The sequence below is a fragment of the Oncorhynchus gorbuscha genome, linkage group LG08 (assembly GCF_021184085.1).
Source record: "Oncorhynchus gorbuscha isolate QuinsamMale2020 ecotype Even-year linkage group LG08, OgorEven_v1.0, whole genome shotgun sequence".
Lineage (NCBI taxonomy): Eukaryota > Metazoa > Chordata > Actinopteri > Salmoniformes > Salmonidae > Oncorhynchus > Oncorhynchus gorbuscha.
Window position 1 is genome coordinate 64,749,080 of NC_060180.1, and position 20,461 is coordinate 64,769,540.

Below are 20,461 nucleotides of genomic sequence, written 5' to 3' on the forward strand. Positions count from 1 at the left end.
GTCTCATATCCAACAGTCTTTGATCAGCTCTGTTGACCATGAGAACATTTTGCAGAGAAAAAGGGTTGAGGTATACTATTTAGGCTCTGAATGACATGTAGCCCATAGTTTACCTGGTTATCAATGATGTAGCTCATTGTTTACCTTGTTACCTGGCAACGACCACAAGGGTGTTTCAATGAGCAGTCAGTCAAGTTGAGCTCATGAATATAAGCTCCCTGCCCACTCAGCCTGTTTTGTCAGGATTCCTGATAGAGATGATAGAATTGAATGACTTGTACATTTTCTGAGAATTTTAATAGCGTAAAAATATGATGGGTGATTTCTTTAGTCATTTAAAGGCTATTTTTACTTGGGCAATGACTGATGCAAAACCTCTAATACTTAATACATTAATGTGAAATCCTTCACAATATTGAGTTGCACCACCGTCTTTTCCCCTCAGAACAGACTATATTCGTTGGGGCTTGGACTCTACAAGGTGTCAAAAGCATTCCACAGGGATGCTGGTGGCCCATGTTGACTCCAATGCTTCCCAGAACTGTGTCAAGTTGGCTGGATGTCCTTTGGGCGGTGGACCATTCTTGATACACACGGAAAACTGTAGAAAAGCCCAGCAGGGTTGCAGTTCTTGACACAAACCGGTGCTCCTGGCATCCTTCAAAGGGCACTTAAGTTTTTTTGTCTTGCCCATTCACCCCTTTGAATGGCACACATACACAATCCATGTCTCAATTGTCTCAAGGGAAAACAATCATTCTTTAACCAGTCTTCTTCCCTTCTTTTTTAAACATTTTTTACTTAAGACGTATTTTTCTTAAAACTGCATTGTTGGTTAAGGAATACCTGCTGTATTTGGCACATGTGACAAATAACATTTGATTTGATCTACACTGATTGAAGTGGATTTAACAAGTGACATCAATAAAAGATCATCGCTTTCACCTGGATTCACCTGGTCAGTCTATGTCAATGTTTTGTACACTCCGTGTACATTTCAGAATCGAGACGTACTCCATGTGTTAGAGGATTCTATAAAGGCGGCCGCAAGCTTTCCAGACTAAACCGTTTGTGCATACAGAACATTCAGAAAGTATACAGAGCCCTTCACTTATTCTAAAATTGATTCAATTGTTTTCCCCCCTCATCAATCTACACACAATACCCCATAACGACATAGCAAAAACAGGTTTAGACATTTTTGTAAATGTATTTACATAAGGATTCAGAGCCTTTACTCAGTACTTTGTTGAAGCTCCTTTGCAGCGATTACTGCCTCCAGTCTTCTTGGGTATGATGCTACAAGCTTGGCACACCTATATTTGGGGCGTTTCTTCCATTCTTTTCTGCAGATCCTCTCAAGCTCGGTCAGGTTGGATGGGGAGTGTCGCTGCACAGCTTTTTTCAGGTCTCTCCAGAGATGTTTGACGGGGTTTGGCTGGGCCACTAAAGGACATTCAGAGACTTGTCCCGAAGCATAGGTCGTTGTCCTGTTGGAAGGTAAATCCTTCATCCCCAGGTCCTGAGCGCTCCGTTTATATCAAGGCTCTCTCAGCATCCTAAATGAGATGCTCAAACTCACTAGTGCAAAATGTCAATTGGCTATATTAAAACTGTTTAATTTGATCCTGACTGTAGGTTATTTCCCTGACATCTGGAATCAAGGACTCATAACCCCAATCTTTAAGAAAAGAGACAAATTTGACCCCAATCAATTACAGAGGCATTTGTGTGAACAGTAACCTGGGGGAGGTTTTCTGGAGTATTATACATGTAAGAGTTCTAAACTTCCGTAATAAGCACAATGTCTTGAGTAAAAGACAAATTAGATTTATACCAAAACATCGCACGACTGATCATATTTACACCCTGATAGATAAACATGTTCACCAAAATAATACCAAAATAAACACTTGCTTTATCACCTTCCAAAAAGCATTTGATTCTATTTGGCATACAGGACTGTTCTACAAAGTCATTGAAAGTGTTGTAGGGGGTAAAACATATGACATAATTAAATCAAATGGCAATATGTGCATCATTAAAATTGTCAAAAAAAGAACAGAATTCTTCAAGCAGGGATGGGGCCTTTGCCAGGGTTGCAATCTGAGCCAACCTGATGCTCTGTCTGTCCCAGTCCCTGCAGCTAAAAAACATTCCCACAGCATGATGCTGCCACCACTGTTTCACCATAGGGATGGTATTCACCAGGTGTGGAGCGGTGCCTGGTTTCCTCCACACATGACGCTTGGCATTCAGGCCAAAGAGTTCAATCTTGGTTTCATCAGACCAGAGAATTTTATTTCTCACTGTCAGAGTCCTTTAGATGCCTTTTGGCAAACTCCAAATGGCCATCATGTGCCTTTTACTGAAGAGTGGCTTCTGTCTGGCCACTACCATAAAGGCCTGATTCGTGGAGTGCTGCAGAGATGGTTGTCCTTCTGGAAGGTTCTCCCATCTCCACAGAGGAATTCTGGAGCTCTGTCAGAGTGACCATCAGGTTCTCAGTCACCTCCCTGACCAAGGCCCTTCTCCCCCAGTTTGGCCGGGATTGTTGTTGGTTGCAAACTTCTTCCATTTAAGAATGATGGAGGTCACTGTGTTCTTGGGGACCTTCAATGCTGAAGAAATGTTTTGGTACCCTTCACCAGATCTGTGCCGTGACAATTCTGTCTCAGAGCTCTACGGACAATTCCTACGACCTCATGGCTTGGTTTTTGCTCTGACATGCACTGTCAACTGTAGGACCTTATATAGACAGGTGTGTGCCTTTCCAAATCATGTCAAATAAATTGAATTTACCACAGGTGAATTCCAATCAAGTTGTAGAAACATCAAGGATGATCAATGGAAACAGGATGCACCTGAGCTCAATTTCGAGTCTCATAGCAAAGGGTCTGAATACTTATTTAAGCGAGGTACATATTTTTGGGGGGGGTTCAAAAATGTATAAAAACATGTTTTCGCTTTGGGATTATGGGGTATTGTGTGTAGAATGATGAGGATATTATTATTACAATTTTAGAATGAGTCTGTAAAGCAACAAATTGTGGAAAAGGTGAAAGGGTCTGAATACTTCCCGAATGCACTGTACAGGTCTAAAAATGGCATAAAATGGCCAATTTCATCATGATTTCCTCAACAATTGTTTGTGATACAAATGTAAAAGCATGTCAAACATCCTTCCTCCCAACAAAGTTAGTATGTGAGAATTGCCAGAACAAATCAGAGAAACCCTGAATATTTATGGCATGGAATCGTCAATTTCTGATAGACCTTTAAAGCATTATAGTGAGTATCGCACTAAGGGGAATGTTATTAACGTTAGTGATGAAATATCTCCTCACCGACACCCACAAAGTACATTCATTTATTTTTCACAAACATACCCCTGTGGCCACATCCATAAACCTCTCAAGGAGCACGAAAGATTTAGATGGCAGATTCACAACTCGGGCTGCAGCCAGTAATGACATTTAATATATGGTAGCTTAACATGACACGCCGCTGCACACCTTACCTGTTCCTGTTCCTGTTCCTGTTCCTGTTCAAGCACAGACTGAATGTCTTCTGTGTTCTGAAAGGAGGATGAAATTGTTTGAATGCTAAACAAAAAAATCTTTAAAAAAATACAAATGTAAATCACAGACACACATTCATACATGAATAAACTCATAAAAGGGTACAACACACACGTCTGCATGCTAGGGTTGAACACTCACACATGCCTATGTTAGGGACGTCACATTGCTTGCTTTGCCCTAACCACTTCCCACCAATTCGGCCAATACCTGGCTGGAACTGAGGACCTCTGATTTGCTAACACATGTGACCGCCCTCCTTGACAACGTTCCAACCATTTGAGCCACCTGAAAAGGTACCAGTTGGATGGCTCTCCATCTGCGACATTTCAAGATATCTGTGGAGTGAGCTTACAGTACGTTCTTAACTCTGTTACACACATACACAGGCCTACCAAACCAAAACGCAGATGGGACACTTGACTCCATAAAAAGCTCTCTTCTCCCAAGCATAATGTTAGTCAGCGGTCAGGGACTTCTCAGATAAATAAAAAAAACAGATAAACAATAGAGACTAACAATGCATGTGCCAGAGAATCCCCCACAACCTCTCTACTGCTCTCTAGATCACCTTATCTCACCCTGAAAGAGAAGGGGAGAGAGTGAGACAGAGGAGGAGGAGAGAGGGAGGGATAACAAGCCAAGCGAGAGGTCAGCAGCTGACAAAAGAAAAGGGATGAAGTCAGAATGAAGCCCTGCTGTCTAACCCATGGGAGAATGACTGTGCATGTCTCCATGAGACGCCATCATAACGGACTTCATTTGGCTTCAATGGCCTATTGGGTTGTCAGATAGGAATTAATGGGGTCACGTGATTGATGGCTTTGTCCACGGTCCCAGCAGCACAGCTCAGAGTTCACCCCCTGCCCCTCCAATCGAAACATTGTAGGACAACAGCGAAAATAGGGGGGGGGGGGGTGGACAAATTAGTCCCAAGAAAATCTGGTTTAAAAATAGATATCAGGATTAGCTATACTTTTAATGTAAGTAATGGGGGGAAATCCCAGGATGGCTAATGGGAGAATTCCCGACACACATTGAGGGGAAGAGAGTCGTATCCTGTCCAGCTGGGGCCTCTGGGCCATTAAAGACGACAGGAAAAGACAGGAGAGAGATGAGAGGAAACACAGTGTCTGGGAGAAAGCTGGCCAGCCGTGAGATATCTGCATGGAGGATGCCAAACCACCCACCCACACACACACACACACACACACACACACACACACACACACACACAGGTTTTAATTATACAGTATATAGAGTGTAACAAACAGTAAACTGTGTCACGCAGTATCATCCTCTCTCAGGGATACATACATAAAGTCACTTTCACACAACCCAGCAACTTCCTCCTTACCGTGCTCTCCCTCGTACACACACACACACACTCTTAAACAAGCCACTTACAGAGGTAACAGTAGCGTAGCTCCCCTCTGTGCAACTCCACTGCGTCTCGTTCCTGTTCCTCCTCAAAGCCGATATACAAAACAAACCAAAAGAGAAGAGCGGTGACAAAAGCTCTTCCTCTCTCCTTTGTGGAAAGAACTGAAGGAGAAAAAGAAGAGGAGAAATGAAGCAGGTCGAGTCCTGCTGAGGGAAAGCCTCTCCCCAGAGAGGTAAACCCCCTCTCTTCCCTCCCTGGCAGAAGTTAAGCCATTCGAAATCTCTACTGCTCCTGCCCTCGGCGCCTCTTCCTCGCTGCTGTGACGTCCTTCGCTACGGTGTCCGTCACTATCGAGCACTCCTCTTCTTCGAGACTGAGTAAGTTTCAGTTCAGCACACACACACACAGCGAGAGAGCGAGAGAGAGAGAGAGAAAAGAGGATAAGAGGGAGGGCTGGCTCATGCTGAAAGCAGATCCCCTCTGATCTCATCAAGCAGGGTTACCGACGGCAACCAGACAGACGGGCAGCTGAGGGGACACGCCCATTTAATTTCCCCCACCCCCATCTGAGCCCAACCAACCCCCTCTGCCAAACAGATAGACACATGACACACACATACAAAATATAAGTACAAACTGATAGGATACCACACACCTACAAGCATATAGCTTACTAAGCTATACTATATTAATACATAGTGCGCAATAAAAAAATTAAACATACTAATATGGCAAAAACAAACAATACAAACACACATTTGACACACATAGAATCTGAACACACATTTGCACATACAATGTAACACCAACATACATTGCATACACACATACAGCGGTCTACAGTATAAAAGGCACTTTCATTATTTTACTTTTACAGTTTTTTCCTGTCATATCAGACATATCCAATGAGAAGGAGGTGATAGAATGAAAGGGGGCAATTGTGTACTAACTGTCCCACCTCGGCCTACTACCATGTACCGAGGTAAATGGGAAATGCATAGCACTGTAGAAACACACTAACCCAGGGCGGCATGGGGCAACTGCACAATATATATATATATATTCCGAAAGGTGACATTTGCGCAATTGGTTTTCTATCGCTCATTTGCACATCACTTCAATGATATCATGTCACCTGGTGGGACTGTGGGTCAATTAACCTTGTCGGAGTGGGCGCCCTGATTCTAGTTTGTGAGCTAGGCAGGCTACTGCCTGGGAAGGTCTTCCACTCAGAAGTACGAGATGGGGAGGAGGGCGGGTGTAGGTTGACCTCAGGTCTCCCCACTCAGAAGTACGAGATGGGGAGGTGGGCGGGGGTAGGTTGACCTCAGGTCTCCCCACTCAGAAGTACGAGATGGGGAGGTGGGCCCAGGTCTCCCCACTCAGAAGTACGAGATGGGGAGGTGGGCGGGGGTAGGTTGACCTCAGGTCTTCCCGAGATGGGGACTCAGGTCTCCCCACTCAGAAGTACGAGATGGGGAGGTGGGCGGGGGTAGGTTGACCTCAGGTCTCCCCACTCAGAAGTACGAGATGGGGAGGTGGGCGGGGGTAGGTTGACCTCAGGTCTCCCCACTCAGAAGTACGAGATGGGGAGGTGGGCGGGGGTAGGTTGACCTCAGGTCTCCCCACTGGAAGCATGAGGTCAGGGGAGAGGGGGAATCAAATAGCACACCTCTAACTTTGTACAGTACTAATGCAATTAGTTGTGCAATTTAGTTTGTGTGTTTCTTGTTTGAAATTCAATAGTGTAATAATCAGGTTCTCTTCTTTATAAGTGTGTTATTCTATTTGTGTATTTGTGTGATTATAGGATTTGTGCAATTTAGTTTTATTTGTGCGTTTTTTTGTTAGCAATCGGGTAATAATTCCATTCTCTTTTTTATTTGTATTTATATACTACAATTTGTTTCTATTTGACTTTGTTACTTCTTTTTGATATTTATGAGTGGGGGGGTGGGCTGAAGAGGGGTTCTCCCAGGGAGCCATACAAGCTAGAACCGCCCCTGGATACGATATATACTACGATTCTCATGATTCTATATGAATGGTGATTCGACTGCTATTCAACTGCGATTTGATGTTCCAAACATGTCGCTCACTTTATGTCTGCTGCAGAGACAAGAGAGGGGATGAGAAAATTAGTTTGGATCATTCACAGAAATAAAAGTTCTGAAAACATGTTGGCTCATTATTTAAAAAAGGAGAACATGCTATAGGATGAAAAATACCACCGTAGCATAATATACATAACCAATGCTTATGTGTGTTTGGGGTTTCTGTTTTCCTCTCCTCCCTCCTGAGCCCTGGCATAAATTACCTCCTCGTTTTCCGCTCCAGAGCTTTTTAACACTTGGGAAGCCACATGAGGTCCAGAGACTTGGTGTGTGTGTGTGTGTGGTTGGTTGGTTATCTGCAGGACAAAGGGCCCCTCCCTCTCTCCCCATAGAGAGAATAGGGGCCAAGGGCCCCCCATCTGAGCAGATTCTGACAATAGAGGGGCCAGAGGGCAAAAGTGTGTGTTTGTATGTGTGTGAACCACCTCCTGCCAACAAATGAGTCATAGACAAAGCCTCCCAACTGTCCACGTAAGGCCCAAGGGAGTGAGAAAGTGAGGAGGGGAAGGGGGATGGAAGACTGATACAAAGAACTAAACCTCGGTACTTGAGCCCTACGGGTTAGGCTAGAGGAAGATGGAGAGAAAGAACTAAACCTTGGTAATTGAACCCTACGGGTTAGGCTAGAGGAAGATGGAGAGAAAGAACTAAACCTTGGTACTTGAACCCTACGGGTTAGGCTAGAGGAAGATGGAGAGAAAGAACTAAACCTTGGTACTTGAGCCCTACGGGTTAGGCTAGAGGAAGATGGAGAGAAAGAACTAAACCTTGGTAATTGAACCCTACGGGTTAGGCTAGAGGAAGATGGAGAGAAAGAACTAAACCTTGGTACTTGAACCCTACGGGTTAGGCTAGAGGAAGATGGAGAGAAAGAACTAAACCTTGGTACTTGAGCCCTACGGGTTAGGCTAGAGGAAGATGGAGAGAAAGAACTAAACCTTGGTACTTGAACCCTACGGGTTAGGCTAGAGGAAGATGGAGAGAAAGAACTAAACCTTGGTACTTGAGCCCTACGGGTTAGGCTAGAGGAAGATGGAGAGAAAGAACTAAACCTTGGTACTTGAGCCCTACGGGTTAGGCTAGAGGAAGATGGAGAGAAAGAACTAAACCTTGGTACTTGAACCCTACGGGTTAGGCTAGAGGAAGATGGAGAGAAAGAACTAAACCTTGGTACTTGAGCCCTATGGGTTAGGCTAGAGGAAGATGGAGAGAAAGAACTAAACCTTGGTAATTGAACCCTACGGGTTAGGCTAGAGGAAGATGGAGAGAAAGAACTAAACCTTGGTACTTGAACCCTACGGGTTAGGCTAGAGGAAGATGGAGAGAAAGAACTAAACCTTGGTACTTGAGCCCTACGGGTTAGGCTAGAGGAAGATGGAGAGAAAGAACTAAACCTTGGTAATTGAACCCTACGGGTTAGGCTAGAGGAAGATGGAGAAAAGAGCTATGCTCATTTGGCAGTCGTCAAAGTGACCGTGGACGGATGGCAAACAAACAAAAAAAGGAAAGGATCAGTTTGCAGAATGGGATGGGGAGGGGGAGGAGTAGCAGGAGTAACCTCATTCCACACGTGTGGACATAAATAATAGCCAGAATTGACATGGGGGGTGGGTGGGACACGAAACAGTCCAACTCTACCTCTTTCTCAATTTTCAAACAGAAATAGGGTGCGTCTTTGGTCGTTCATCGATGTGTCCTTCGAATTAGCTAGTTTGTTATGTAAGCGAGCCACTTGCTAAGCGAGCCACTTGCTAACTCCTCCAGTATGTGTTCATGCCATTTCACCAGATTTGTTTTTGGATGGAAGATGTAGAAATTGTTAGCCAAATATCCAGCCAGAATCTGTAGCCAAATATCTTATTCATCCATTTGTTTTTAAGAATTAAAAACAGGGGTCTTTATTTCCTAACTCTATTCTCTCAGCAAACTTTTCTTTTCACATTTAGCAGCTGACGTTCTGTCATGAGTATTATGCTAATTAGATTTCAGCGGCTGTGTGGACATTGACTGTAGGGGGTTAAAGTCGTTACTTTTGCATACAGTTTAACCGGAAGTGCACACAAGACGCTATTTACCTCAATTTTTTTTAAATACATTTATTTTACTTACACAAAAAACGAATGTGGTATATTGGTTAATAAAAACAATATGTGATCAGTAATATTGTGGTTATAAGACTCCGATGAGATGATTTCCACCTTCCCCTTTAAGGGCGGTAGATTACCGTAGTAGCGCGACTAGTCATTTTTGTGCCTGTGAGATTGAGTCTGACTAGACGTCTTCTCTTCCTTAGCAGTAGAAACTCAAAACATAGAAAAACAACCTGTGAACAAAACAATGTAAATAGTCAAGAAACAAGGACAAAGACTCACTTCCGTAGACCTTTGTTTCCAGTACAGTACCAGTCAAAACTCCACACCTACTCATTCAAGGGTTTTACATTTATTTTACTATTGTCTACATTGTAGAGTAATAGTGAAGACATCAAAACTATGAACTTACATATATGTCCGTTTCTCTTGACAGCTTGGAACACTTTTGGCATTCTCTCAACCAGCTTCATGAGACAGTCACCAGGAAGGCTTAATTTGTGGAATTTCATTCCTTAATGCGTTTGAGCCAATCAGTTGTGTTGTGACAAGGTAGGGGTGGTATACAGAACTATGGCCCTATTTGGTAAAAAACCAAGTCTGTTCAAAAGGCCAGAACAGCTCAAATAAGCAAATAGAAACGACAGTCCATCATTACTTTAAGACATGAAGGTCAGTCAATGCCGAAAATGTCAAGAAGTTTCTTCAAGTGCAGTCGCAAAAACCATCAAGAGCTATGATGAAACTGGCTCTCATGAGGAACGCCACAGGAAATGAAGACCCAGAGTAACCTCTGCTGCAGGGGACAAGTTCATTAGAGTTAACTGCACCTCAGATTGCAGCCCAAATAAATGCTTCACAGAGTTCAAGTAACAGATACAGCTCACCATCAACTGTTCAGAGGAGACTAGGTTAATCAGGCCTTCATGGTCGAATTACTGCAAAGAAACCACTAATAGGACACCAATACAGAGAGACTTGCTTGGGCCAAGAAACATGAGCAACAGACATTAGACTGGTGGAAATCTCTCCTTCGGTCTGATGAATTCAAATTTGAGATTTTTGGTTCCAACCGCCATGTCCTTGTGAGATGCAGAGTAGGTGAACGGATGATCTCCGCATGTGTTCCCACCGTGAAGCATGGAGGAGGTGGCGTGATCGTGTAGGGGTGCTTTGCTCTTGACACCATCTGATTTATTTAGAATTCATGGCACACTTAACCAGCATGACTACCAAAGCATATTGCAGCGATACGCCATCCCATCTGATTTGTGCTTAGTGGAACTATCATTTGTTTTTCAACAGGGCAATGATCAAACACACCTCCATGCTGGATATGGGCTTTTTGACCAAAAAGGAGAGTGATTGAGTGCTGCATCAGATGACCTAGCCACCCCAATCACCCAACCTCAACCCAATTGAAATGGGTGGGGATGAGATGGACTGCAGAGTGAAAGAAAAGCAGCCAACAAGTACTCTGCATATGTGGGAACTCTTTCAAGAATGTTGGAAAATCATTCCAGGTGAAGCTGGTTAAGAGAATGCCAAGAGTGTGCAATATTGTCATCAAAGCAAAGGGCTACTTTGAAGAATTTAAAATATATTTAGATTTGATCAACACTTTTTAGGTTACTACATGATTCCATATGTGTTATTTCATAGTTTTGATGTCGTCACTATTATTCTACAATGTAGACAATAGTCAAAATAAAGAAAAACCCTTGAATGAGTATGTCCTAACTTTTGACTGGTACTGTATGTATTATATTTTTGCCTTCAGAAAGTATTCAGACTCCTAGATTTTTTCCACACTTTGTTCCATCCTTATTCTAAATTCACCCAAATGTATATTTCTCTCGTGGATTTTCTCTTTCCCTTTCTCTCTTTGAAATCCCCATTTTGGGTAACACGCACCATAGTGTGTTGGCCCGTTATACTAAGTTCTAATCAATAGCCTATAATGTGTATCTTTTATCATCATTTTAGCTTTTTAGTAAATGAATATTCATCTAAGATTGGTGTGGTACAAACTCATTGGTGAGATCCGGGTCTGTGCAGATTCACGGACTATACAACGTTCAGAACCAGATTGTAGAGGTAACTGATTAATTAGCGGCTGTTGTAAAAATCAATATTCTGCTCAATTTCAAGTATCATCGGAAAGGTCTGAATACTTAAGTAAATAACGTTTCTGTTTCTGTTTAAAACATTTAGTAAAATTTCTGAAAACCTATTTTCACTGTGTCATTATGGGGTATGGTGTGTAGATTGACGAGGAATGTTTTTTTAATCCATTTTTTAATAAGTCTGTATCGTAACATTTGGAAAAAGTCAAGGGGTCTGAATACTTTCCGAATGCTGTGTATATATAGTGCAATTGGAAATTGGTTAGACCCCTTGACTTTGAGATTTTGTTACGTAGATTATTCTAAAATTGATTAAATTGTTTTTCCACCTTCATCAATCTACACACAAAACACCCCATAATGACGAACCAGAAACAGTTCCTTGCAATTCCTTTATCAATTCACTCAATTAAGTCTAATTTACAAAGTGATTTTTTACTGATGTGTTTGTGGCACATCAATGTTTACAAGCTTGTGTGTTTCGACAAACGCATCTGTAAAAGACCTTAAGCAAATACGATTTAATTGAGTCAATGAGGAAAATCTTCTTTGGTTTTGAAATCTGTTTTAACAAACACTGGTTCCGAGAAGGCAGCACACATACAGACAATACCAAGCCACTACTACAGCAGCCACTGCGAACAGACTACATAGACAAGCACAATAGGGAGTGACAATATTATTGGGTACCAAAAGGGAAGCAGGTAGCATAGTGGTTAGAGCGCTAGGCCAGTAACCGAAAGGTTACTGGCCTAGTTGACAAGGTAAGAATCTGTCGTTCTGCCCACTGGATGTTGATTACGGCAGCCTCCCAAACCTCTCTGATTGAGTTGTTGGGTTAAATGCCAAAGACACATTCCAGTTGAATGCATACAGTTGTACCCCCTTTCCCTAATATGTTGAGTCATCAAAGTAATCCTATGCGACCTCCGGGTTGGAGCGAGTGGTCGCATCGGCACTTCGCTCCGCAGGTAGTATAACTTTTTCATTACATATCATTACATTTCATTATAGCACAATGGTTTGATTTGTCTAATCTTAGCAATTTCTTCTTAGCTAGCTACATAGCCGTCTTTGTATCAAAGATAATTGCGTAATTATCGTATTTCGCCGTCCTAACGTAGTCTTCACTAGCCAGCTAGCTAACGTCCACTGATTAGCTGCTCTGGAGAAACTATTACACTCAACTGAACGACTTGATTAGTGTAGTGTTAGCTAGCTACATAGCCGTCTTTGCTGTCTTCGTATCCAAGATAATTGTGTAGTTTAGAGTAGTTTAGAGTGTGTAGTCTTAGAGGGATTATCTTAAATTTACCGAGGTTAGCTAGCCAGCTATTTGTCGTCCTTAACGTAGGAGACTCTGCTAGCCAGCCAACAGCTAGCCGTCAGCTAGCCAACAGCTAGCCAACAGCTAGCCAACAGCTAGCCAACGTCTACCGAATAGACTCAACAACCCGGTCGCATTCACAGGTAGTATCACATTTTCATTTCATTTCATTACAGTACAACGGTTTGATTTGTTTGATCGTAGCTAGCTACATAGCCGTCTTTGTATCAAAGATAATTGTGTAGTCTAGAGCGATTTTCTAGGTTAGCTAGCCAGCTATTGTTGTTCTTTTAACGCAACGTAACGTAAACAACACTGCTAGCTAGCCTACTTCAGCAGTACTGTATCATTTTAATCATTTTAGTCAATAAGATTCTTGCTACCTAAGCTTAACTTTCTGAACATTCGAGACGTGTAGTCCACTTTGTCATTCCAATCTCCTTTGCATTAGCGTAGCCTCTTCTGTAGCCTGTCAACTATGTGTCTGTCTATCCCTGTTCTCTCCTCTCCGCACAGACCATACAAACGCTCCACACCGCGTGGCCGCGGCCACCCTAATCTGGTGGTCCCAGCGCGCACGACCCACGTGGAGTTCCAGGTCTCCGGTAGCCTCTGGAACTGCCGATCTGCGGCCAACAAGGCAGAGTTCATCTCAGCCTATGCCTCCCTCCAGTCCCTCGACTTCTTGGCACTGACGGAAACATGGATCACCACAGACAACACTGCTACTCCTACTGCTCTCTCTTCGTCCGCCCACGTGTTCTCGCACACCCCGAGAGCTTCTGGTCAGCGGGGTGGTGGCACCGGGATCCTCATCTCTCCCAAGTGGTCATTCTCTCTTTCTCCCCTTACCCATCTGTCTATCGCCTCCTTTGAATTCCATGCTGTCACAGTTACCAGCCCTTTCAAGCTTAACATCCTTATCATTTATCGCCCTCCAGGTTCCCTCGGAGAGTTCATCAATGAGCTTGATGCCTTGATAAGCTCCTTTCCTGAGGACTGCTCACCTCTCACAGTTCTGGGCGACTTTAACCTCCCCACGTCTACCTTTGACTCTTTCCTCTCTGCCTCCTTCTTTCCACTACTCTCCTCTTTTGACCTCACCCTCTCACCTTCCCCCCCTACTCACAAGGCAGGCAATACGCTCGACCTCATCTTTACTAGATGCTGTTCTTCCACTAACCTCATTGCAACTCCCCTCCAAGTCTCCGACCACTACCTTGAATCCTTTTCCCTCTCGCTCTCATCCAACACCTCCCACACTGCCCCTACTCAGATGGTATCGCGCCGTCCCAACCTTCGCTCTCTCTCCCCCACTACTCTCTCCTCTTCCATCCTATCATCTCTTCCCTCTGCTCAAACCTTCTCCAACCCATCTCCTGATTCTGCCTCCTCAACCCTCCTCTCCTCCCTCTCTGCATCCTTTGACTCTATGTCCCCTATCCTCCAGGCCGGCTCGGTCCTCCCCTCCCGCTCCGTGGCTCGATGACTCATTGCGAGCTCACAGAACAGGGCTCCGGGCAGCCGAGCGGAAATGGAGGAAAACTCACCTCCCTGCGGACCTGGCATCCTTTCACTCCCTCTCTACATTTTCCTCCTCCGTCTCTGCTGCTAAAGCCACTTTCTACCACTCTAAATTCCAAGCATCTGCCTCTAACCCTAGGAAGCTCTTTGCCACCTTCTCCTCCCTCCTGAATCCACCCCCCCTCCTCCCTCTCTGCAGATGACTTCGTCAACCATTTTGAAAAGAAGGTCGACGACATCCGATCCTCGTTTGCTAAGTCAAACGACACCGCTGGTTCTGCTCACACTGCCCTACCCTGTGCTCTGACCACTTTCTCCCCTCTCTCTCCAGATGAAATCTCGCGTCTTGTGACGGCCGGCCGCCCAACAACCTGCCTTCTTGACCCGATCCCCTCCTCTCTTCTCCAGACCATTTCCGGAGACCTTCTCCCTTACCTCACCTCGCTCATCAACTCATCCCTGACCGCTGGCTACGTCCCTTCCGTCTTCAAGAGAGCGAGAGTTGCACCCCTTCTGAAAAAACCTACACTCGATCCCTCAGATGTCAACAATTACAGACCAGTATCCCTTCTTTCTTTTCTCTCCAAAACTCTTGAACATGCCGTCCTTGGCCAGCTCTCCCGCTATCTCTCTCTGAATGACCTTCTTGATCCAAATCAGTCAGGTTTCAAGACTAGTCATTCAACTGAGACTGCTCTTCTCTGTATCACGGAGGCGCTCCGCACTGCTAAAGCTAACTCTCTCTCCTCTGCGCTCATCCTTCTAGACCTATCGGCTGCCTTCGATACTGTGAACCATCAGATCCTCCTCTCCACCCTCTCCGAGTTGGGCATCTCCGGCGCGGCCCACGCATGGATTGCGTCCTACCTGACAGGTCGCTCCTACCAGGTGGCGTGGCGAGAATCTGTCTCCTCACCACGCGCTCTCACCACTGGTGTCCCCCAGGGCTCTGTTCTAGGCCCTCTCCTATTCTCGCTATACACCAAGTCACTTGGCTCTGTCATAACCTCACATGGTCTCTCCTATCATTGCTATGCAGACGACACACAATTAATCTTCTCCTTTCCCCCTTCTGATGACCAGGTGGCGAATCGCATCTCTGCATGTCTGGCAGACATATCAGTGTGGATGACGGATCACCACCTCAAGCTGAACCTCGGCAAGACGGAGCTGCTCTTCCTCCCGGGTAAGGACTGCCCGTTCCATGATCTCGCCATCACGGTTGACAACTCCATTGTGTCCTCCTCCCAGAGCGCTAAGAACCTTGGCGTGATCCTGGACAACACCCTGTCGTTCTCAACCAACATCAAGGCGGTGGCCCGTTCCTGTAGGTTCATGCTCTACAACATCCACAGAGTACGACCCTGCCTCACACAGGAAGCGGCGCAGGTCCTAATCCAGGCACTTGTCATCTCCCGTCTGGATTACTGCAACTCGCTGTTGGCTGGGCTCCCTGCCTGTGCCATTAAACCCCTTCAACTCATCCAGAACGCCGCAGCCCGTCTGGTGTTCAACCTTCCCAAGTTCTCTCACGTCACCCCGCTCCTCCGTTCTCTCCACTGGCTTCCAGTTGAAGCTCGCATCCGCTACAAGACCATGGTGCTTGCCTACGGAGCTGTGAGGGGAACGGCACCTCAGTACCTCCAGGCTCTGATCAGGCCCTACACCCAAACAAGGGCACTGCGTTCATCCACCTCTGGCCTGCTCGCCTCCCTACCACTGAGGAAGTACAGCTCCCGTTCAGCCCAGTCAAAACTGTTCGCTGCTCTGGCCCCCCAATGGTGGAACAAACTCCCTCACGACGCCAGGACAGCGGAGTCAATCACCACCTTCCGGAGACACCTGAAACCCCACCTCTTTAAGGAATACCTAGGATAGGATAAGTAATCCCTCTCACCCCCCTTCCCCTTTAAGATTTAGATGCACTATTGTAAAGTGACTGTTCCACTGGATGTCATAAGGTGAATGCACCAATTTGTAAGTCGCTCTGGATAAGAGCGTCTGCTAAATGACTTAAATGTAAAATGTAAATGTCTATCATCTATTCTACAGTATACGTATCTATCTGTAAAGTGAGTGTCTATGAGAGTGACTATCTGTGTGGATGTTTGCTACCAAGGGAGAACAGGGCAGGTAACTCAAGTCCAAAGCCTGGGATGGTGGCGAATGAATGATAGAGATAGAGAGAGAAGGGAGTGAGAGAGGAAGAATGGCAGGGGACAGCATTGCTGCCTAGCCTCTCTGAAATATTCAGGGCAGAGTCACTGGACAGGGGCACGGTGCTATCAGGTTTCACCCTACATTCACCAGGTTTAGGAGGCTTACAGTGAGCAGGCACTGTGGCACGGTGTGTGTTTTATCCACTCAAGTGTGTATATGCCCACTAAGCACTGTCCCAGTTACATTATTTACCTGGCTTATCGGGGTCAATGAAAATAATCAATGGGCAGCTGACAACACCATACCAGTGGAGAGCTTGTGTCATACATGCTGCTATTGACCTAGTTTCACTGTGTGTGCATTTCTATATAAACCAACCTATTGAAAGAGAAGACTATTGAAACCCTTAGGGATCTATGAAATAATCTAAAGGGCTGTTTACACTACTGATCAGGACTGAGGTGAGCCATACTGTACTGAGCTGAGCCATACTGTACTGGGCTGGCCTGATTATGCATCCATCCATCCACATGCTTATTGACCTTACCATGATGCTTATTGTGGGCAATGTAAAAAGATACCATCTGAACCTGCCAGCAGTTAGGTTTGGATGGACACAATAAGCAGGTAGCCTAGTGGTTAGAGTGTTGGGCCAGTAACCAAAAGGTTGCTGGATCAAATCCCCAAGCTGACAAGGTAAAAATCTCTTGGTCTACTACTGAACAAGGTGCCCCGGTAACCCACTGTGACCCGGTAGGCCGTCATTGTCAATAAGAATTGGTTCTTAACTGACTTGCCTAGTTAAATAAATGTTAAATAAAAATACTTTTTTTATTGTGTGAAAAGGTTGAGGACTGGAGATGCCTACCCCTGAATCAGGTAATTGGAGTAGTCTGCTATACACTTATAATAATCACCAATTAGTTACAGTCGCCCAGACCATGGGACAGCAACATTCACATACTAACAATACACTTCCGAATCAATTGGTCAGGCAAGAATCAAACAAGATGTAGGAATGTGTTACCTGTTGGTTCTTAGGAAAGCCCCATCTACAGTCTGAAGGTGAGACTCTGGGTTCAAAGTTGAAAGAGCAGTCCAATGTGTGGTGTGAGTCTGCAACAGAAACAAGAGAGGGATAGAGTTAACAAGGAAAATACACAGGGAAAAAAACACAGGAAATATTTAAGCAATAAGGCACGAGGGGGTGTGGTATACACTACCAGTCAAAAGTTTAACCTCTCTAGGGTATGTTAGGTCAGTACCTAGTCACAGAAAAACACAGCCATTTTTCAAGCCAAAGAGAGGAGTAACAAAAAGCAGAAAGAGATCAAATTAATCACTACCCTTTGATGATCTTCATCAGATGACACTCATAAGACTTCATGTTACACAATATATGCATGTTTTGTTGGCTAAAGTTCATATTTATATCCAAAAATCTCAGTTTACATTGGCACGTTATTTTCAGTAGTTCCAAAACATCCGGTGATTTTGCAGAGAGCAACATCAATTTACAGAAATACTCATAATAAACATTGCTAAAAGATACAACTGTTATGCATGGAATTTTAGATCCACTCCTCCTTAATGCAACCGCTGTGTCAGATTTTTTTTTAAACAAACCATGCAATAATCTGAGTACAGCGCTCAGACAACAAATCAGGCAAAACAGATAACCGCCATGTTTGAGTCAACAGAAGTCAGAAATAGCATTATAAATATTCACTTACTGATGATCTTCATCAGAATGCACTCCCAGGAATCCCAGTTCCACAATAAATGTTTGTTTTGTTCGATAATGTCCGTCATTTATGTCCAAATACCTAAATTTTTCTTTGCACGTTTAGCCCAGTAATCCAAATTCATGACGCACGATCACTAGGAGCAGACAAAGTCAAAAAGCTCCGTTACAGTTCGTAGAAACATGTTAAAAGATGTATAGAATCAATCTTTAGGATGTTTTTAACATAAATCTTCAATAATGTTCCAACCTGAGAATTCCTTTGTCTTCAGAAATGCAATGGAACTCAAGCTACCTCTCACCGTGAATGAGTGTGGCCAGCTCGTGGCTCTATTGTAGAATAAAAGTGAATACAACAAAACTATGAAATAACACATGGAATCATGTAGTAATCAAAAAAAGTGTTAAATAAATCTAAATATATTTTATATTTGAGATTCAAATAGCCACCCTTTGCCTTGATGATAGCTTTGCACACTAGGCATTTTCTCAACCAAGCTTCATGAGGTAGTCACCTGGAATGAAATTCAATTAACAGGTGTGCCTCAAAAGTTTATTTGTGGAATTTCTTTCCTCAATGCGTTTGAGCCAATCAGTTGTGTTGTGACAAGGTAGGGTTGGTATACAGAAGATAGCCCTATTTGGTAAAAGACCAAGTCCATATTATGGCAACAGCTCAAATAAGCAAAAATAAATGACAGTCCATCATAACTTTAAGACACGAAGGTCAGTCAATATGGAAAATTTCAAGAACTTCGAAAGTTTCTTCAAGTGCAGTCGCAAAAATCATCAAGCGCTATGAAACTGCTCTCATGAGGAACGCCGCAGGAATGGAAGACCGGTAGTGTATAGTCAATATACCACGGCTAAGGGCTGTTATTATGCGCAACGTGTAGTACCAGCATACAGCCTATAGCCGTGGAACATTGGCCATATACCAAACCCCAGAGGTGCCTTATTGCTATTATAAACTGGTTACCAACGTTATTAGAGCAGTAAAAATACAAATTCTCTCATACCCATGGTATACCCCGATATACCACAGTTGTCAGCCAATCAGAATTCAGGGCTCGAACCACCCAGTATAATGTAAGTTAAGTGTGTGTAGAAAAGGCCAACATGAACTTCAGAAGGTATTGCTCTTGGTGGAGGTTTCCCTTTGGCACATATCTAGGATCAGCTTGCCTGAATCCTAATCTTATCCTTTAAGGCAAACTCACTGACCTAGGTACAATGTCTAGGGGAAACTATCTAAAAAGGGCAAGGCTTACTCAAGTCATTTTGTTCACCTGACCTAGAATTCCTTGCAATCAAATGCCGACCACATTATCTACCAAGAGATTTCTCGTTGATTATAATCACAGCCATGTATACACCCCCCCCCCGCCCCACGAGCAGACACCTCGACAGCCCTGAAATAACTTAATTGGCCTCTATGTAAACTGGAAACCACATATCCTGAGGCTGCATTCATTGTAACTGGGGATTTTAACCAAGCTACATTTGAAAGGCACCCTAAATTTGATCAGAATATTGAATGCGCTGCAGCATTCTGGATCATTGCTACTCTAACTACCGCCAACGCATACAAAGCCCTCCCTCGCCCTCCTTTCGGCAAATCTGACCACGACTCCATTTTGTTGCTCCAGGCATATAGACAGAAACTAAAACAGGAAACGCCCGTGCTCAGGTCTGTTCAACGCTGGTCTGACCAATCTGATTCCACATTTCAAGATTGCTTCGATCACGTGGACTGGGATATGTTCCGGATAGCCTCAGACAACAACATTGATGTATACGCTGATTCAGTGAGCAAGTTTATTAGCAAGTGCATCGGTGATGTTGTACCCACGGTGACTATTAAAACCTTACCCAACAGAAACCGTGGATGGATGGCCGCATTCGCGAAAAATTGAAAGCGCGAACCACTGCTTTTAATCATGGCAAGGTGACTGGAAACATGACAGAATACAAACAGTCTAGCTATTTCCTCCACAAGGCAATCAAACAAGCTAAGCGTCAGTATAAAGACAAAGTAAAAGTCGCAATTCAACAGCTCAGACACGAGACGTATGTGGCAGGGTCTACAGTCAATCACTGATTACAAAAAGAAAACCAGCCCCGTCGCGGACACCGACGTCTTGCTTTGAGGGCAATACAGTGCCACTTACACGACCCGCTACCAAAACCTGCAGGCTCTCCTTCACCACAACCAACGTGAGTAAAACATTTAAAATGTGTTAACCCTTGCAAGGCTGCCCGCCCAGACGCCATCCCTAGCTGCGTCCTCAGAGCATGAGCAGACCAGCTGGCTGGTGTGTTTATGGACATGTTCAATCAATCCCTATCCCACATGCTTCCCACATGTAACTGAGCTAAACGACTCTCGCCCCGTAGCACTCACTTCCGTC

At 44.3% G+C, this 20,461-nt stretch overlaps 1 protein-coding gene across 5 annotated transcripts in view; it reads right to left on the reverse strand.

Moving 5' to 3' along the window:
- The window catches only part of LOC124041998 (SPRY domain-containing SOCS box protein 4-like), a 129,927-nt gene that overhangs the window by 80,032 nt on the left and 29,434 nt on the right, over positions 1–20,461 (reverse strand). Inside the window, exons 2-4 of one of the 5 annotated variants that reach the window (XM_046360249.1) lie at positions 17,334–17,422; positions 4,989–5,126; positions 3,521–3,577 (exon numbers count right to left, since the gene is read on the reverse strand). The gene's annotated coding sequence lies outside the window, so the exon portion shown is untranslated. Of the gene's footprint in view, positions 1–3,515; positions 3,578–4,988; positions 5,489–17,333; positions 17,423–20,461 lie in introns of those variants that run through there. The other 4 variants (XM_046360247.1, XM_046360250.1, XM_046360248.1 and 1 more) reach the window with 4 other exon arrangements.